The sequence below is a fragment of the Lissotriton helveticus genome, chromosome 7, assembly GCF_964261635.1.
Source record: "Lissotriton helveticus chromosome 7, aLisHel1.1, whole genome shotgun sequence".
In the NCBI taxonomy this organism is placed as follows: Eukaryota; Metazoa; Chordata; class Amphibia; order Caudata; family Salamandridae; genus Lissotriton; species Lissotriton helveticus.
In genome coordinates, this window is record NC_136068.1 from 1,557,929,943 (window position 1) to 1,557,949,915 (window position 19,973).

Sequence of the window (19,973 nt, forward strand, 5' to 3'; positions counted from 1 at the left end):
GGACAAATCCTGTTGCTCTGGATCCATCAAGCCTGGGAGCAGTGGGGATGTAGTAGATTGATAGATGAAACAGGCAGGTAAAATCTTGTAGTTATGAGATTTATTCACAGCACAGAATGAAAAGGGGGGGCCCTCGGCCCCCCCGCACGCATGGCGGCGCGGCGACCGCCTCACCTCCTCTCCCCTCGGGTCCTTCGACGGTGGGGGCGTGCCCTGGGGGCGCGGCCCACCGCCGATTGGCCGGCGCCCCTCCTGACCCGGATTCAATGGACTGGTTCCGGGTCGGGGGGGGCGGGCGTTAGGAGGGGCCACCCGGCCCCTCGGGAATAAGAGGTAGGGAGCGCCCAGGAGACCCCCTTGTCCCTGGACGCTCCCTCGCTGAACGTTGTGCCCCGCGTTCGGGGCTTCTTTGTTTCCCACCCACCATCCCTTGGTACAAAGTTTAAGCAGCGTTATGTCCGGTTTAATGGTAAGTTTCATATGTATGGACCGCGGGAGAGAGTAGGCTGTTGTTGTATTTTGTGATCTGTTGTCAGGACTTTTTTCCCTTTGTAGAAAAATGATATGTGAAGTGAACTATATTTGAAGATATGTGTCTTTAGGCCTTTTTTCCCTTTGTAGATATACGTTGATATTGTGATTTTGAGTAACATGCGTGAACCGAATTGTAATTTTATGCCATGTGTCGTTAGGCCTTTTTTCCCCTTTAGCTATGCGTGGATACTGTTATTTATTAGCCAGTGTAGTTGTCCTTTAGAATTTTTTCCATAGGTCGTCGTATTTATTAGGTATGGGGCATGCGGTAAGGTCATTATCGGTGAGCACATATTTGAGGTCTGAGGGGGCGGGCATCATCCTATGGAGGTTCCCGCCCGGGGGGAGGGGCCTGCGGGCCACTCCCAGTACTCCAGGGGCAAGGTAATATGCAAAGGAGCGCGGGTAGGAGTAGTTCACGCTTTCCTTAGGCTGGTAGCCACCCCGCGCGCGTGGACTCATGACGCCACCGGCGCAGAGTAAGGGCCCTCCTTTAGTGGGTAAATGGAGTTTGGGGCGTAGACCGGGCAATTCCCGGGGTAACACTGCGCATGCGCACTTCTAGGGGGAAGGCGCAGCTTGTAGGACCTGACACCGGTAGTGACCCTGCCATATGGCCAGAAATGTACAAAAATCAAGGTAGGATGTTTAGTTTAAGCTAGGAACAACTTGTATTAGAGTTTTGTTAAGGTCAGGCTCTCAAACTTGTTGATAACGATTGTATAACTGAATGTCCTGCTGATTTTTGTATTCATTGTTGATTATGCAATTAAAACCCTTTTTAATTTCATACTTTAATAAATACGGCCGGGCGACTAGCGCCCGCCTTCCAAAAAGTAAAACACGTCTCGTGTCCACGTTCCTGGGTGTTGGGTGCCGGATTGGGGGGGAGGCGGCAGCTAGTCGCTGACCATGTAAAATAAGCATATCACCATCTGGCCAGGAACCAACTGACCACTTAGGAATTCCATGTAGAATTATAACATTAGGAACACAGTAAAGTTCTAAATGAGAGACATGGAAAACAGACTAAACAGGAAAAGCTATGTACAACATATCTCCCTCCCTTAAAACCATAAAATAAATTTGAAAACAAAAGAATAACTAATGAATATAATGACTTAGGTAGACAGGTGGACGGCAAGATCGAGCACTCCTCACAACATCATTGCGTGTGAAGACTGTCTCATCTGAATATGAAGATGTAGAAGTAGAGACTGAATCACCTGAGCAAGAGGGTGTAGAAGTAGGGACAGAAGTTGGGACAGCATCACCTGAGTGGAAAGATGTGGAAGAATCACCACTACCCACCTCCCCCCTTACACTAGATTGAACACAAGGATCCGAGACACACTGGGCAGATAACATATAACCATTGTTGGAGGAGTCAGAGAAAGGTAGAACATCCTTCATAGACACATCAGAACGACTCCTATATAAAGCCACCCTTCTAAAACCAACTGACCACTTAGGAATTCCATGTAGAATTATAACATTAGGAACACAGTAAAGTTCTAAATGAGAGACATGGAAAACAGACTAAACAGGAAAAGCTATTTACAACAGGGGAAATCCTGTTTGCCAGTATTTTGGTGAAGATTTTCGTGTCTGTTTTAAGGAGCGACAGTGGTCTATTTGAGGAGCACTGTGTGGGCACCTTGCCGGGCTTGAATAACGTAATCAGAATTGCTTCTGCATAGATGGTGACATTATACCATCTCTGGACATTTCCTCAAATAAATTAATCAGGTGTGGAACAAGCCGGTCCTGGTATGCCTTATAAAAGACCACTGTTAGGCCAAAAGACCAAGGTGCTTTATTATTTTGCATTTCTTTTAATGCTTAAATGATTTCTGTGGGGCGAAGAGGGGCGTCAACCACTCCCTATGTGAGCCAGTCAACCATTTCATGGTGATATGTGCTAAATACTCCTCAGCCGATTCATCTACATTAAGATCTCGTGCTGTATAGAGTTCTGCATAATAAGGACGAAGCATTCTATGATTCGTGTGCAGTCCATACCTGTGCGCCATCAGTATCCTGCACTTTCAACACTTTACTGTCTCCCTTTGCAGGTCGAGTCAAACCTGCTAATGTTGTGCTGGCTCTCTCCCCTTTTCTGTAAAATGTGGCAATAGCATATTTTGCCAGGTTTACCACTTCTGATTGTGCTAATTTATTAAACTCATCTATCTGCTCTTTAACCTGTGCCATTCTTTTAGGCTCAGACGTTCGATGCATGTCACGCTCCAGCAATGCTATCTCTTTTTCAAGCTTTGACATTCAATTCCGGATAGACCGGAGCACTTCAGTATGTTTAGAAATTGCTACTCCACAAATATAGTCCTTGAATGCCTCCCAGATGGCAGCCATACGTGTTACACTTCCAATATTGTTTAGGAAATATTAATCTATTGCTTGTGCAAGTTCCTCTTGGAATACTGCGTCCAACAAGGAAGATTGTGAAAATCGCAGAGCAAGGAACCTAGGCTGCATACCTTGGTGAGCCAATATTAACTTGATAGGAGAATGATCAGACAGTGTATGTGGTAGATGAGTGCACTCGTGTATGAGGGGGAGTAGACTCCTCGAGACGAGCCAGAAGTGAGTTCAGGTGTGTATGTCATGTATGGAGGAATGCTGAGTGTATTCCCTGCCTTGTGGTGTCCAGTAACGCCAGACACCTATCAACCCACCCGAATCAGCGCATTGCTACAGCTTTCGCTGCAGCAGATGGCCTCCTAGGGGGTCCCCTGAATCTATCTAAGTAAGGCGATGGAACACAATTGAAATCGCCTCCCCATAATTGTGGGATATTCACATATGCGGCTAATTTGTTAATTTAAGAGCAGTAAAATTGAGAATCATCATAGTTTGGACCATAGATACACACTAAAAGCACATCAAGATTGTCTTTACGGCAGCGAGCTACTGCGTATCTTTCCCCTGGGTCCACGCACACCTCCTGAATCTGTATCCCAGGACCACAGCATGCCCATATCAGAACCCCCCATGCATGTGATGTAAACCCTGCCTCAGCATAGGAGCCCTTCATTCTGTTCTGCATCATTAAGCCCAATTTGGGATTCAAGTGTGTCTCCTGTAATATAGCAATATCAACATTGTGTCTCTGTAAATAGAGAACTTTTTGCGAATTTTGCATTGGTCATTCAGCCCCTGACATTCCATGGCTCAAAACTTATAGTGGCTACATTAGTTTTCGACGGAGGCCCAGAGGTGCTATTTTCACGCAGTATACTTCTCTATAATCGCACCTGCAAATATATACCTTGTCTTCAATGAAGTTATCTTCATTCGACTACTTGAGACAAATAAACTCAAACATGTGATACCCTCTCTCACGCCACATTTACCCCCAACTGCATGGAAACTGGTCCCCCCAAAAGAATGCCCCCATCTTATAAGCCCAAAACTGTATGTAATACACAGGGGCTGTGAGCACCCCTGACGTGTACTTCAGCTCTTGCATTCTAGTGACCGATTAATGTCTTATATTATAAGCCTCCAACGTAAAGCACAAATACTGAATATGTTGTGTTATAGGTGCTAATCATACATTTCAGAAGGTACAATGAATTTACATATATTTTACGACTTGAACGGTGCATTTGACAAGTACACTTAGTCACATCATCAACCTTACGACCATTATCAGTGACAATACTCCTGTGTCCATAAGCGGTGAGTAGGTCTAAGCAGAAGTCAGTACATTAGTCTTTTTTTTGTTTGATCTGTTCATTAAAGATTTTGTTGTTAGAAACATACACAGGATAAAGTACATCATCGTATAAAATACCATACAAAGCTAGTAGAGAAAAAAGAATCAAGTCTAAATCACAAATTAGCTGTACACTGACATCATTACATTTGTCAGTTTTGCATGTTTCAGATTAACATATGGCATTTCCCATTAATCTGGAGGAGGCCATCTTGGAATTGGCATTTGAACATTACTTTTCTCACCTGGTCAGGCTATAGTCAGAGAAAAGTTAAACAAAAACAATTGGTTCTGTCGGATGTGAGTCAATTTCTTTGCTAGATTGTGAATATAATTATTCTTTATATAATTCACTCAGTCAGCATTTACGGTATGATATGTAAGGACACAGACAACCATTCTCAATTTGAAAAGTTCTTATTATAGAAATCTTACATGTAACACTCAATTTGTAAAAAGTGGCTGTCAGGGACAGAAATGACATAAAATCACATACAGGGTGAACTATTTAGTGACTAATAGTGACATGTGATGACCGTGCTGTACAAGAATAAGTGAGGAAGACGTATTTAGAATTATGGAAAAACATAGATTTTCATCAGTCCATTTTTATGAAGAATTAGTCACAACAATCATATTATTTTCTTTTTTCTTGTGTTGTGACTTATGATGGACATATTGACAAGAGTAACGTCGACGTTTCGACCCTAGATGTTAGTGCAGAATTATTTGCATCTGGAGCGGGTCTTCATCAGGACAAAAAGGAAACGACAGCCTGCAATAGTAAGGTATATTAAAAAGGGGTGTGTGTCTGGGGGATGGTATCAGATTGGAGGCAATGCTGGTTAGCCTGCTCACCTGAGAACGTGAATAGCTAGAAGTATCTTCAATAGCCGTTGGAGGATTCGGTGTCAGCCGACACCCTTTTGGAGATATCCTAACACGGAAGATTCTGTGGGGATATGCACACTAGTATCAGTACTAGTACATTTATGTACGGAATGATCAAGGGAGGTGTCCAGAGTATGTACATACCTTGAGCAATTAATACAGGTTTTCTTCACCAGCCGGTGGAGAAATTTGAGGTATGTGCCGCCGTAGTGATCACCCGTGGAGTTTAAAGGAAACCTCAGGTAAGTGATTGGCACCAATGGGTTACCAGATATATTTATAATGCTAAAGACTGGATCCTAATTACATTAGCGCAGTGATATGTGAAATACATTAATCTAATTCTGAAGTGCAGTCAAGGTCTGTGGTAACTAGGACACGTGTCTGCGCTTAAAAATGTTGTCGAGATCTGATGAACGATTTAACATTTGCGATTATATCTAAGAGATCAGCGCGGTCCCTATCCCACTTAGAAAAGGGCTTAGATAGCAAAGCATGACTGGCAGTTTCATCTCGAAGGAAACACGAAGCAGTGAACTAATGACAGGGAAGCTTCTACTGAACAGTGTTTCTGCAAGTGCCTTTAATTAAAAAGATGCACAATTGTGACCCCATTTTAACTGGATTTAAGGTTAAACAAGGGTTTACATAGCCAAGCATGACTGGCATTTTCATATCGCTGGAAACACGCGGCATTGAACCAATGGCAGGGAAGCTTCTACTAAGTAGTGGTTTCTGCGAGTGCTTTTAATTAAAAAGATGCAGAAAGGTGTCCCCAGTTTAACTGGATTAAAGGCGGCTAAACAAACATAATTATTAGCTCGTATGAGAAGTTAAATCAAAAAACACACAGTGGGCCCATCTAAGAAAAGCTGTGATTGATTACTAACTACATGGTGCGGGTCAGGAGGCTAACCTCTGGGGCATCTGGACTTAGGGGCCGATTATGATAGCGGTGAATCCACATCCACCGGGCCGGCGGAAGCCACCGCCGGCCCGGAGGATGCGGATTCACCGCTGCGGTGTTTGGAAAGACCCCCCTCCAGATTAGGATGGCTGGGGGGTCATCGGCGGACAGGGAGACCGTCCGCTGCTTTTCCGCCATGGTCGCCTTCAGACCACGGCGGAAAAGCTCTAATATGGTGGCGGTGTCTATCAGACACCGCCAACCATATTAGGATTTGCCTTTTGACATGCCTTTCCGCCACGAAAAGGCATACGGTCTTTTCTTTGGGGGCCCGTTGCAGGGCCCCAGGGTGAAGGGGGGTGCACATGGGGGGTACCTATGGTACCCCCCTGCATTTGCATGCACAAAGCGGCAGGCACCGCGCGGAGCCTGCCGCTTTGTGCATGCAAATGCACTGCATGCAGTTTTAACATTGCGGCGGGGGCTGCTTCAAGCAGCACCCGCCGCAATGTTAAAAATACAGGATGTGACCGCCAGGGTGGCGGTCACATCCTAATTCACACGGAGGGACCGCCGCTGCCCCTGCGGACGGTCCCTCCACCTCTGGGGTGGCGGACGAACACAGGTCCGCCCGCCATCCTAATAGGTCCCTCACTTTGGAGAGCTGCAGTGAGATGTCTGAATTCGTCTCAGCCTGGCAGTGAATGGTGAAATTGCCGCGTTACTCGACCCTTTTTATTACAGGAGGCTACGAGGCCTACGTGTGGATTGGCCTGTCATCTCCATAGTTGAAGGTGAATGCAAAAACCCGATGGTGGCTCCCTATTTAGTTAAACTACTCGAGTCTGCATATATTTGTGTAGTAGTTATGCAGTGGATAAACATTATGTACGTGCACCAATATAACATATTGAAATAGCATTAACAGCGCCGATGTTATTATTACAGTGACTTTCAAAAGTTACACAGTGATTTTCCAAAGTTACACAGTGATTCTCACAATGTTTTTAAATAAAGTTTTAACGTAGCTATAGTATAGGTATAAAGCCCTACGCGGTATGAGTACATTAAAATACCATGCTACTCAGGACACATAGCAGCAGATATTTGTCCATGTGACCCTGGCATGTTAAACATGTGATTTACAGTTTATGTAATGAATGAATCTTGTACAGGTGCAACATCATAACACAATGATGTGGCATTTACGACATGGATGTTATTATTGTAGTGACATTCTGACGTTGTACAATGGTTCTCAGGATGTTTTTTTAAAAAGATACATATAATGTGGTATGGTTACATTGAAATACAGTGTTTTAACCGATAACCTCTTAGGTCGCTTAGCAGCATGTATTTGCCCGGTTGCCCAAGGCATGCTAGGTAGCCTTATACACATAAAATTATGACTAGGCGAGTGTATTGCGACCTAAGGTGTTGGGCCTGGTGTTACATGTTATATATCATCCCCGATTATAATCTGCTCATTTGCAAGCACGTCTCCTCGTGTTCATTCAAACCATGGGCCACTGCTTCGAGGGTGTGGATCCAACGGCACTCTTTGAAATTAAGTGAGGAGGTCAAATTACCACCTCTCTGGTGTATTTGTATTTTTTCCACTACCCGGTATAAAAGGGGGTGGTGATGGACGGAGCATCTGAATCAATCAAACACTCACACCCAGTCAAAAGATCTGGGTTTAATCCATCACCGTTCTTTAGCCCACTCTGCCACCCCAGTTCAGACATAGCTATATGCAAATCAGTCTGACCCTGTGCCTCATGGGAACAGTCCAGCCCGAACTGCCAAGCCATGTCTTCCCTGGACCGGAAACAAGCTTCCGAGGACCGGTTTCTGGCATTAACCCATTAATCCACTACCCACCACTCAATTTGTTCATGCGTGTGGCCACAGCTGCTGTAATGTTCGACTAGGGGTGCACCCTGCACCTTGCACCTCACTCTACTTTAATCTTGTAAAATTCTATTTTTTATTTTCTGGGTGGTCCAATGTAGATCATCTGGCATGGGCATCTGATGGCGTAGATTACATGTTGGCTGTTGCAGTTTGTAAACTTTGTGAGAGGATATGTTTTCATTCTGTGTGTGAATGAATTGCCACTCTTTGTATATTTACACATCTTTGGTGACCTGTTATTGGTGGAAGGCCGAGTTGCGATCTGATGTCTAATGTTTCAGGGGTCTCAAGATACGAAGAGACCACGTAGTCCTTAAGGTTTTTTGCCCGTTTGAACGAGCACATGGGGGCATCTAGTATTCCAATTTCTGGCCCTACAAGGTTCCAGTACTTTTTAACCACTTTTTTGATATCATGACTCCTTGAGTTAAATGTAGTGACACAGATCAATTTGTCCATTTCCATTGGTTTGTCTTGTATTTCCAACTGTGTCTCTCGAGGTCTATACCACGCTCTTTTTCGCGCTCTGTTGAGGAGGCCTTTGGGGTATCCTCTGTCTCGTAGTTTAGAAATGAGTGTGTCGGTTTCTTTGAAAAAGACATTGCGTCTGGTGCAGTTCCTGCGTAAGCGCAAGAATTGCCCATAGGGCAAGTTATCCCTCAAATTTCTGGGATGGTGGGAGTTATATCTTAGGAGGGTATTGCGGTCAGTAGGTTTTTTGTATAGGTTCATTACGATCTTCTCATCCTCCACCTCAAATGTCAGGTCCAGAAATGGTAGTGACTCTCTGTTGTATGCCATCGTGAACTGTATATCTGTGGAACAGTTATTTAACCATGTGAGAAAGGTCTTCAAATCATCTTCCGTTCCAGTCCATATCATCACGATATCATCTATATATCTGTTCCATTTTGTTATGCTCTCTCGATGTGGGTTCTCGTTGGAGTATAAGAATTTGTCCTCAAAGTCATTCATGAATAAATTCGCCAGGCTGGGAGCGACAGCAGCTCCCATAGCAACTCCTCTACATTGAAAATAATATGTGTTCTGGAAAATAAAATAGTTTTTTGACATGGCAATTTGTAGTAGTTTGAGTTTAAAAATATTTCTAAAGCGCGCGTACACCTGGCGGTTTCATGGCGCTATAAAGTGCTGAGCCCAGAGGGTCAGGAAGTACGGGAAATAGAGAGAAGCATTTTATGGAGAGAAGGCTTGTGAAAAGAGAAAAGTTTTTAGCGACTTACGGAAGAGTGTGTAATGGGGGCAGGATCTGAGGTGAACCGGGAGAGAGTTCCAAAACGCAGGGGCAAGTGTAGAGAATTTCGTGCCTCCCCATTTTATGCGTTTAAAACGGGGAACTATGAGCAGGTGTTGGGCAGATGAGCGTAGCTCCCTGACAGGGACGTAAGGTAGAATTTCTGAGGAAATAAAAGCAGGAGCAGAGCCAGTTCGGGCTTTGAAGGTGATGCAGCCCAGCTTGAACTGGGCTCGTTCACGGATGGGGAGCCAGTGTAGGGATTTGAGGAGGGGAGTGACGTGATGTGATTTGGCCAAGTTGAAAACCAGGGGGGCTAATACCCTGTTCTCCTCCACAAAGGTGCTGAGCGTTCTGGTCACATGGCGCTCCAGTACCTTCGCCAGAAAGGGCAAAAGTGAGATGGGGCGATAGTTGACAAGAACTGAAGGGTCAGCGCCAGGCTTTTTAAGGATGGGCAGGATGATGGCCGATTTGAGAGATGGAATGACGATGCCCTGTGACAGTGAGCTATTGAGGAAGGTGAGAGGGGGCAGTGCACATGCTGAGTAGATCTGTTTCAGGATGTGTGTTGGACACGGGTCAAGAGGGGAACCTGACTTTACCATGGGCAGAAGGGAGAGGAAAGATTCTTCTGTAAGAAGGGGGATGGAGTCAAGGCATGCTACGACTGGGGGACACTGAGGGTCGACAAAAGAGGAGGGGGGAGGGGATGTTTGCTTTGATGTTGGAGATTTTGTCTAGAAAAAGAGAGTTGAGGGAATCGCATAAGTGCTGGGAGGGAGAGGGTTTGAGGGTGGCCCGATCAGAGTATGCGAAATCGTGCACGATGGAGAAGATTTCTCTGGGCTGATTTTTGGCAGTTAGGATTCTAGAGGAGAAATAAGCGTTCTTGGTCACCAAGATAGATTTTTTATACAAGGCCAAGAGGGTGATGTACTGAATTTTGAGGTTGAGACAATAGTCGCGCCGCCAAGTCCGTTCCGCACGGCGGACATTGAGTTTTTGAGCCTTCAGTTCCTCATTAAACCAACGGTTTCGTCGTTGGGGCGCCTGGATGACACCCGCCTTAAGGGAGCGACTGAGTCGCATCCTGATCGAAGCCATGAAATGATGGAGTCGGCTTGCCCGGAAGAAGACAACCCGTGGAGATCCGAGCTGGATGAGAGAAGTGTGGCGGACAGCGAGGCCACATCCGCATGGTTCCAGGAGCGCGCCCAGATATTTTTGGGAAGAGAGGACTTGAGGGCTGAGCTGAGGAGTAGGGAAAATGAAATCAGGGAGTGGTCACACCAAGTGCATGGGGAGATAGACAGAGAAGTAACTGGGCAGTTAAGGGACCAGATCTGATCAAGGATGTGGCCTTGGATATGGGTAGGGGAGTGAATGAAGAGAACGAAGTTGAGGGAGCGGAGGGTCTCCGAGAACTCTTTCGCTGTAGAACATTCAGGCGGGTCTAAGGGCCAAAAGTTGAAGTCTCCTAGTACCAAGCTGGAGGAGTTATTTACTGCTAAGGTGGCCACCAAGTCTTGGAATATAGGAAGAAAGAGTAGAGAAGGTGAGGGGGGCGGTACATAAGAAGACAGGTAAGCGGGATACTGAAGGAAAGTGAACGAGCAACTAAGAAGTCTGATGACCCGATGGAGGAGAAAACTAGAGGTTGGAAGGAGATTTCTCTACGGGCGATCAGAGCGACGACGCCGCCCAGTTTGCCAGGGGTCGATCGGCTCATAAAGCATAATATGAGGCAGGGAGCATGGCTAATAGCGGGGGAAGGGAGCTGTCGCAAAACCAAGTCTCTGTAAGGAATAGGAGATCAGGTTTATGCAGGTCCAGTAAGGTGAAAAGTTCGTGGCAGTGCTTAACTGCTGACCTGGTGTTAAGGTAATAGGCGGATAAGGCGGTGGGGGGAGGGCGAGCCGGCAGGTCAGGACAGGGACAAACGGTAGGGAAAGAAGATAAGGGGGGAAGTGGGGGAAGAGTGCGGGGCAGTGAGTCCCAGCCTGTTGATTCGTGCGATCACAGTATCATTCAGAGGCCATGGGCCTTGGAGTTTGGCCAGCTGCTCGGAGGAGTAATGTATAGTGTGGGCATAATGGTTGGCCCCTAGCCCCGATCGGACGCGGACGGGCGCAGACGGGCTTACCTGTGGGGGCCTTCGGCGCGCAAACGTCGCGCCCGCTGCGCTCGTCCGCTGCGCGTCCGAAAGAAGCACATGATTTACGGGTGGAAGGAGTGGCGGCCGGGGGCGTGGCCTCTGAGAAGGGGGCGTGGCCTGCGGCCTGGCCAGAATGGCGGCGAGGAGTGTCTGTCTCAAGGTCTCACGGCAGCGCTAAATCCGCTGCAGGAACCAATTTAGTAGCAGAGGGTAAGTTCATAAAAACAAATCATTTAACAGTGACAATCAATTTTAAAAATACGATCTCACTCCCAGCTCCCAGCTTCCCGGCTTCCCGGCTTCCGCCTCAGGAGCTCAGTGCATTACGTTACATGACATTAGTTGAACCAAGAATTAAGTTGGTACCCAATGGGGGGATGGACAAGTTTCCAAAGTTTTCCTGATTACTTCAATTGCTTCATCTTGTGGTATGCTTGTATATAAGGAACAAACGTCCAGTGTAACTAATAGCTGTTTTGATTTGTCAAAAGGATGATTTTCAAAGATTTGGATGTTGTGCAATCAGGAAAGCTTTGGAAACTCATAAGATTTCTATAAGAAGAACTTTTCAAATTGAGAATTGTTGTGTGTGTCCTTACATATCATACCGTAAAAGCTGACTGAGTGAATTATATAAAGAATAATTATATTCACAATATAGCAAAGAAATTGACTCACATCCGACAGAACCAATTGTTTTTGTTTAACTTTAATACCCAGGTTCTGAGGGTCACTGGGATACCCCATTATCTCCAATGGATAGTAAGAGAAAAGGACTGGCTAAACCCTGCATTTTGGGGGCCATCCGGGGGTGTCCTTGTTGTCATTATTTCTTCACGCCTGGGAAGGACATTGAAAGAAAATTGGAATGTCACTCCCCTTGCATTTGTGGGCCATCTTTGAGGAGGCTTATTGGCATTATCCCTCACACCTGGTTCAGGAAGACATTATTCCACACAGTGGTTCTAGGAATTCTTACTTTAATTCCATCCTCCCTCCACTGAGAAGACATTATCATTGGATAGTAGACACACCTCTCATCAAAATTACTTTATTCGGTATACAGCAATACCATTACAGTACAACACAGTTAAAAAATCACAATGTTTATGGCCTGATACAAAAATGCCTATACAATGAATGTGAAAATATTAACAAATGTCCATAAAATTCATCTTAAATCATAAAGATAAGAAACCTTGCTAAAAATTGGGAGATCTGGGATTCCTGAGCAGGTTACATTTAAAATGTGTCGGGATTGGGACAAAAAAGGGTGTAAAATCAGGCGTGATGGTAGGTGAACCCCCTCCAGCATAATTCATTATTTAAAACATCATAAATACTAGTGCAAGGGATTAACATCAAGTGCCATCATCCACCGTCTTTTGTGTTTCTGAGTCTTGCGGCCATCCTTAAAAAATTAATAGTGCAAAAGAGTGTCGAGGCCTCTACGGATAGTTTTAAAAACAACAAAGCCACCTTTGCCTGTTTAAACCCAGCATTCTTTAAAATACAATTTAAAAATAACTTCCTGGGGTAAGCGTAGTAGGGGCACAGCAAGACAAAGTGGAGCGTGTCCATGCAGCCGTATAGACCCCTCAACTCAATAGATGTTATGTACCCCGAGGGATCCCCCAGTATATGGAGAAGTAGGTTCAACCTAAATCTAGTCATTAAAATCTGTCCTGTGCGTTATAAAAATAGGACAGATACGGTTCCATGCCTATGGTGGTTTTGGCCAGAAGGTGGGCTCTCACCGAGGGTTTAACCAGCTCCCTGTCTTTCCTAGTGGAGGCCATTTTCTGTAGGAATTCTGACTTAATAAGGGCTTTGTCCCGAGCTAGTAGTTTTGTCGGGTGATTAAAAAAATCAGCGTAGCCCAAGCCTGACTGGGTCTCCCTCACGTATTTAAGCCAGGGAATGTTCCGCCCACACTCCTGGGCGATGCAGTCCATTATTATCAGCTGGCTTAAAACCGCTTCCGTGTTAGTCCATATTTTAAGCCAACAAGGGAGAGGTTCCAGTTGGAACCTGTCTCTAATGTAAGTGAGGCCCAATTCTTCGTGAATCGAATGGGAGGGTGTACTCTGGGGGACTCTGAGTAACTGCCGTAGGAATTCGTTTTCTTCGATTTGGATCCTCAGGTGGTCAGTGAAACCCCAGACCTCGCTGCCATTTAATGTTTTGGCAATGCAGATGGCTTTGTATAAATTTAAAATTTGCTCCGGTGACCAGCGACCCAACCTATGTGCAAAATTCATAATTGCCCCAGAAGAGCTAGTTAAAGTTCTACATTTTTCATCTGACAGTGTTTTCAAACAAATGTGACTATCAAATAAGATTACCAGATAAGAAAATGCCTGCACTTTTTCCAGACAGTGGATGCCAATCCTATAATTAAATTTCCTGCATGGCCTTTTCCCCATCTCCATAATATATAATTTGAAGAGATTGGCAGACAGGTCCAGGTTCTCCATGAAGTTGACAAAGCCACCTATGAGGTGCTGGAGGCCCGGCGCAGTGCGTGCCAAAAGCACTGCGTTGTCCGCATAAAGCAAGACAGGAATCCCTCTTCTTCCTATCCTCGGGCAGTCCACTCCTAGTGCTTCAAGTGCCTTATCTAAACCATTAATTTATAAAGTAAATAAAAAAGGCGCCAGGATACAATCCTGTCTCACACCCCTAGAGCATGGAAAGGAATCAGTGGTATCTCCCTCCTCGTTGTATCTGACCTGGGCTGAGCTATACTGATGTAGGGTACTTAAAATATTGACCAGGCCTAAATCGACACCCAAGGCCCCTAATGACTCCGACAGTTTTTACGGTTAACCCGGTCAAAGGCTGCTGTGAGGTCCATAAATGCCAAGTACACTCACTCGCGACGGTGTACTTGGCTACCAGAAGGTAGAGATTAAGGCATTGGTCGGAGGTTGATCGACTCCGCCTAAAACCGTACTGGGTATCAGAGATGACATCATGGTCATCAGCCCAGTCCATTAACCGATTAAGAATGGCCATACCCAAAATTTTCGCTGTTACTTCGATGAGACAGATAGGCCTGTAACATTGTGGGTTGTCCCTATTGCCCTTTTTGAAAATCGGCACTATTATCGCAGTGGACCAGGATGATGGCATACCTGATTCCACTGTTGTGTTTATCATTCTAGTGGCCATTGGGTGCCCACAGTTCAACCTGACTCAATCAAAGGTCTGGGGGATCCCATCAGGACCCGGGGCCTTGATTCGAGTCAGGCCCTCGATTCCCGCTTTTATCTCTCCCAAGGAAAAAGGAGTTTGGGCTAAACATAGGTTTCCTTCCTCTGCCGGTGGTGCTAAATCGCTAATACTACTATGATTATAGAGGCCTTGATAGTGCTCCACCCAGGACTCGGGTAAGACATGGCATGCAAGCTTGGGTTTATTCAGGTCTTGAAAGCAAGGTATGTTTATTACTTTCCAGAATGCGGTGGTGTCCCTTGACTCAGCTGCTTTCCTTAAATTCTCCCATGCCTGTTGCTGCAGTGATATTTTGCAGTGTTTTAGTGCCTGTTTATATCGCCCCCTACAAGTGGACACCATTATCTTATCTTTAGGGATAGTTTTTAAAGCTACCTTCAGTTCCCTCAGGGCACTGGAACATTGCCCATCGAACCACCTAGGGGTATCCTGTTTCTTTCTTAGCAATTTACGCCTAAGCAGGCCGTCAATGTATTGGGCGACTCCCTCAAATGCTGTGATTAAGTCTGCCCCCTCTACTGTTTGGTCTAGGCACTTCCAAACCTGCTGGTCTTTCTCCATGAGTAACTCCCTATAAAACATTTCATAGTTAATATTAGACCATCTCAGCCTCCTTCCTTGGTCGGTGGCTGAAATTGTACCACCGATCTGCTTTCGGCGTGGATGCTTAGCCTGGTTAGGATCCCATATGGTCAGAAGCAGGGGGTTATGGTCACTAAAAACACTAAGTTCTATGTTAAAACTTGTGATCAGGGACTTTAGCGTACTCGGAACAAAAATGAAATCAATAACAGTGCCCCTTCCCTTGCCTTTAAAAGTTGGGTTAATCCGATGGTCCGCGCCCGCTCTGATCAAATCCATCGTGTGTGTGAGGGCATTTATGCCCAAGAGCTTACTTAATTCGCTTCCCTCCCTGGTGTGTTCCATGTGCAATCCCTCTTCTACTGGGCAGGAGGACCATCCCCCCTCGCTACTAATCAAGTAGGGGCACAAATGGCAATTAAAATCTCCTAGTAACACCAAATGAGCGCTCGGGCCCCAAGCACTTCGATTCCTGCCAGCCTGTGTTCCAACTCGACCAGACTAACAAGGGTCTGTCCGCCTGTAGTGGCATTATAGAAATTAATGAAAGTTAGTTTTAGGCCCTTGTTCGTAAACCGTGTGCCCTAAATAACAATCTGAGTCTCAACCTCGGTTCTCCCATCTCCCCTTCAGCCTCAGGTCCACATAAGTAATCAGGACTCCCTTGGCTCGCCCTGATGGGGAATTGCGCGCTGGGACAAAATACATTTTATAACCTTCTAATGCTAATGCACCACAGTTTACCTCCCACATTTCCTGCTGAAAAATAATATGAAATCTCCTTACATAGACTTACCAGTCATGATTTTTTAATTTGCTGGACAGCCTGCTACATTCCAGGAAATTAAATCAATCTTTCCCTGCCCTTCTACGAATGGGATTCGGGCCTATGACCAGTATGCACACTTAGAGATGCGAGGGGACTACGGGGGTTTATCTCTGAGTCTAACCTGCTAGGGGCTCCGCAACCATTAAAGGGTGTGGGTACCTCAGCCTTCGACTTAGTATCCCTCCTTTGTCTCCATTAGGAGACATGCCCTCCCGTGTGACCCCGTGCCCTGGCGATGACCCTCCAGTCAGTCAGTCTAGTTCGCTTAGTGCAGAAACACTATGAAGTGGCGCGTACCGATTAATTGACGAGGCTAACCGACCATCTCAGTTTAACCTGGGTAGATATCGCCTAGAATCTTCACAATTGTTTAAATGCCTCAGGTCCCTGTAAAAGAAATTAAGTGGAAGCATTCTAATACTTGTGGCACCCTCCTACTGGTAAATCCCCTTCAGTTGGTTGGCAAGAATTTCTCTTGCCAACTCTGGGTACCTAAGATTTAAGATCACGCAATCTCCCGGGAAACCCTTCCTGCTGTTTCCGATACAGGATACCCTTCTTGCAATGAGGATATGTCTGTGGTTTGTAATGTTGAAGCCTGCATTATTGACCAACCAGTGGACTGCCTTGTTAATCAGGGAGCGCGCGGTTTCTTCCCTCTCATCGCTACATGCCGGAATCCTTGTCAGGACCACAGTATAGGGGCTTGAAGCCGGTGGGAGATAAAGTGCAGGGAGACCCAGGGTATTTGGTGCATGATCTGCTATTAATGCTCCTGTGTCATTAGATATAGCGGATCTACCCTCAGGGGTTCTGGTTGCTATAAAGGTGGTGGGTCTATGCTCTAACCTCTCCTCCCTTGTCTGCCCGTTGTCTTCCCTGGTACTTGATGGTCCTGGGGCCTTACCCTTGTTGATTCCCTCAACTGGGCCCTTCTTTACCACCTCCTTCCTACCAGTGGGCAGATCACCATCCTTATTAGCCCCCCCTATACATTCTTTCGTGTGGGCTGCCTTACAATGTGTGCTGATCTCGGCGTCCTCTGCCCCATTTGGCCCTAACCCCCTCTTAGATAAGGATGGAATACTATCTTGTGTGAGTAGCCCGGGAAAGTTGCCCCTCAATCACGTTCAGTCTCTTGTGCAGGGGCTCGAGCTGGGTGGTTAACATTATTTCCAGCTTGGACCATAGTACTCTATCCCTCCCCTGATTCTTCTCTGTCTCCCTACAGTTTTGACACTGAGGAGGGATTGCAGGCACCCCTGCTTCACTAACCCCCTTCACTTTAACTGCACCCCTCTGTCTAGATTTGTTTGGTGTGTGATGTCCCCCTCTCCTTAGACAAGTGCCTGGGGCCTTGGCGTCAGCTGAAGTGGTAGCCCTAGTTAGTGTGCCCTTGCCTGCTAGGCCTTTTTTGATCGGGTAACCACCTCCCCGCGATCCCTTGGAGTAATTCTTTTACCTGACACATTTAAGGGCATCACATTCTCCTCTTCCCCTGACCCTACCAGGTCAGGTGTCAAAGAGATGCGTCTACTCACAATAAAAGCAACCTGAGGGTCTAAGAGGGAGGTAATTTATGACCCCTAGATACACTAAACTCCTATGGAAGTGAGCAAGTGACTATGGTGCTAAATCAAACTGACTACCTATAGTAAAGAAGGAAGTACAACCTCACAGTCATATGACTCACCGCGATTGTTTGAACAGACCCATACAGAGAGAGATAGGATTCCCATCAACAGTGTGTAGATCAAATCATTATCATTTGGTCATCCTGATAGGGCTGGCGTGTCTCTTGATCAGTAAGACCATGCCATGCCTCAAACTCATCCGGGTCAAAAACCTCAATCGCCGTGATGACCATAGAACTGTGATCTGAATGGGAACTGTGCAGTGCAAAAAGGAAAAAAGTGGTGTATATTAAAAAAGAATAGAGCAACAATAAGAACAAACTTTAATCAGCATTGTTTTCTCCCTTATTAAAACCAAGCAAGTAAAGCAGTTTAACCAAATAGCTGCATGTTACAAGGCCAACATGTTTCAACCAAACTGGACTAATTCCAAAGGCTTTCGTCAGGGCCACAGTTCTAAGTACTTGCTACTGCATTATAAAGGTGCATCAAAAAGGATATAAGTGTGCAGATAAATATTGATTTTCCTCTGTATCAATTTTTTGTATCAGCCATCTGTGTAAAACAAACAATGCAACAAATGAGTCATATTGGAAGAAGTAAATCCATAAATACCCCCAGAACAGTGAGTTTGATATTTAAAAAATTAATAAATCATACTCACCCGCATTGTACAGGCAGTGTGCCTCACCTCTCCTGGAAACTTTGCTCAGGAATAGAAGGAGGTCCCGCTCTACAAAAGGTAGGGAGGGGGTGTTTTGTGAAGAGGGGTGGGAAGACCAACGTGTACTGTCCTCGCCTCTACACCTATATTCACCCCCGTTTAATCAAAACCTCTTGGAGGGCAGTAAAAAGTCTCAAAAGACAGGGACAGACCAGGTAAACAAACCACCCGAGTGTCCAAAGTCCCTCTTACATAATGACTGCCTGGTTTAAGTAGTAACTTGCCACCCCCATAAGGAAGAAAGAGGTACTATGTCTAGTGGTCAAATAAGAATTAGAAACCGCTTAGTTCCATGGACTCACCTGTCCGTCGCGACCCCTTTGCGCTCATCTGAGCTCAGTGGGAGGCGAGGTGCCATAGTGTGAGTCTAAACAAATAGTAAAAGGGGGCAGGAAGTGGGCGGAGCTGCACCGGCCGGTGTCTAAAAGTAGCGCGCCGTTTTTTTCTGTCAAACCTCAATAACAATGTTGTCATGTTGTAATTAGATATCGATATTATAAAAGCGAGGCTGGTATCATGCTTACCAGGGTCGCCGGTCTCAGAATAACAATCTCGGCCATTGTTCCTGTCATAGCGTAGTCCCGCGAGATATGAAACCGGGACTACCATATGAGGTCATCATTACCGTTTGTGTAGTTCGGAAGGCTACCTCAGTCAGTGCCAGGTAAACGTTCAAAACAAGGAGCACAGGCTCTCACAATACTCCCTCTAACGTGCACCGACCTAGTATTAACCCTAACAGGAAAAAAGGATAAAGGAAATTACTCTTTATCTATCCTTGTGATCTGTTGGTAACCAGATTTAAACTATTAAACCGGGACCCTAAGTGCAAAATAGACTGGTATAGCGGGTCATTCAGCTGACATATATTGATACCCATTTTATTATAGTCCTCCATGGTCGCATCCGGGAGGTACTGTATGTAGTACAGTCACCACCTGCCAGATCACATGATACTCTCAAATCCCTGGTAAATGCCTGAGGATCACAACCAAAAAATGAGGACAAAACAAAGAGATGCGACCTGTAGGGCCCTCCATCACTTGTGTGAGAATCTGTGTCTGGTTCCAATCGTCATCGATAAGCTCAATAAGTTGTGTCGATAGATCCGCCCCCTGCGGCAATGAGGTGGTGTGAATTATAGCCTTTGTTGTGTTATAAATTACCATGTTAGATTGGCCAGGGGGTATCCCAGTAAGAGGGGATGTACTCCTAGCTATAGGGCCCATGGATAGATACACTATCACAATGAAGCTAAGCCCCGATCCCTCAGGATCCAATGCTTTCATCATCAACTACCCACCCAAATTATCGAAAGAAACACAAGCATCTCATACTCAGGGCTAGACCTGAAACGTTAATCTCTGACGTCTACTTTTGTACTAACAAAGGCACCAGAGTTAATGACCTTATCTTCTACACCAGGAAAAGAGCAGGCTGGCGAAAAGTAATCTATTGCATGCTCCGAATAGCAGGTACCAGGAAAACACCTCATGGTCTCAAGCTCACTACAGCACCCTCACCCACACTCAACGCCAATGCCATCCTCACCCTCTATACCAATGG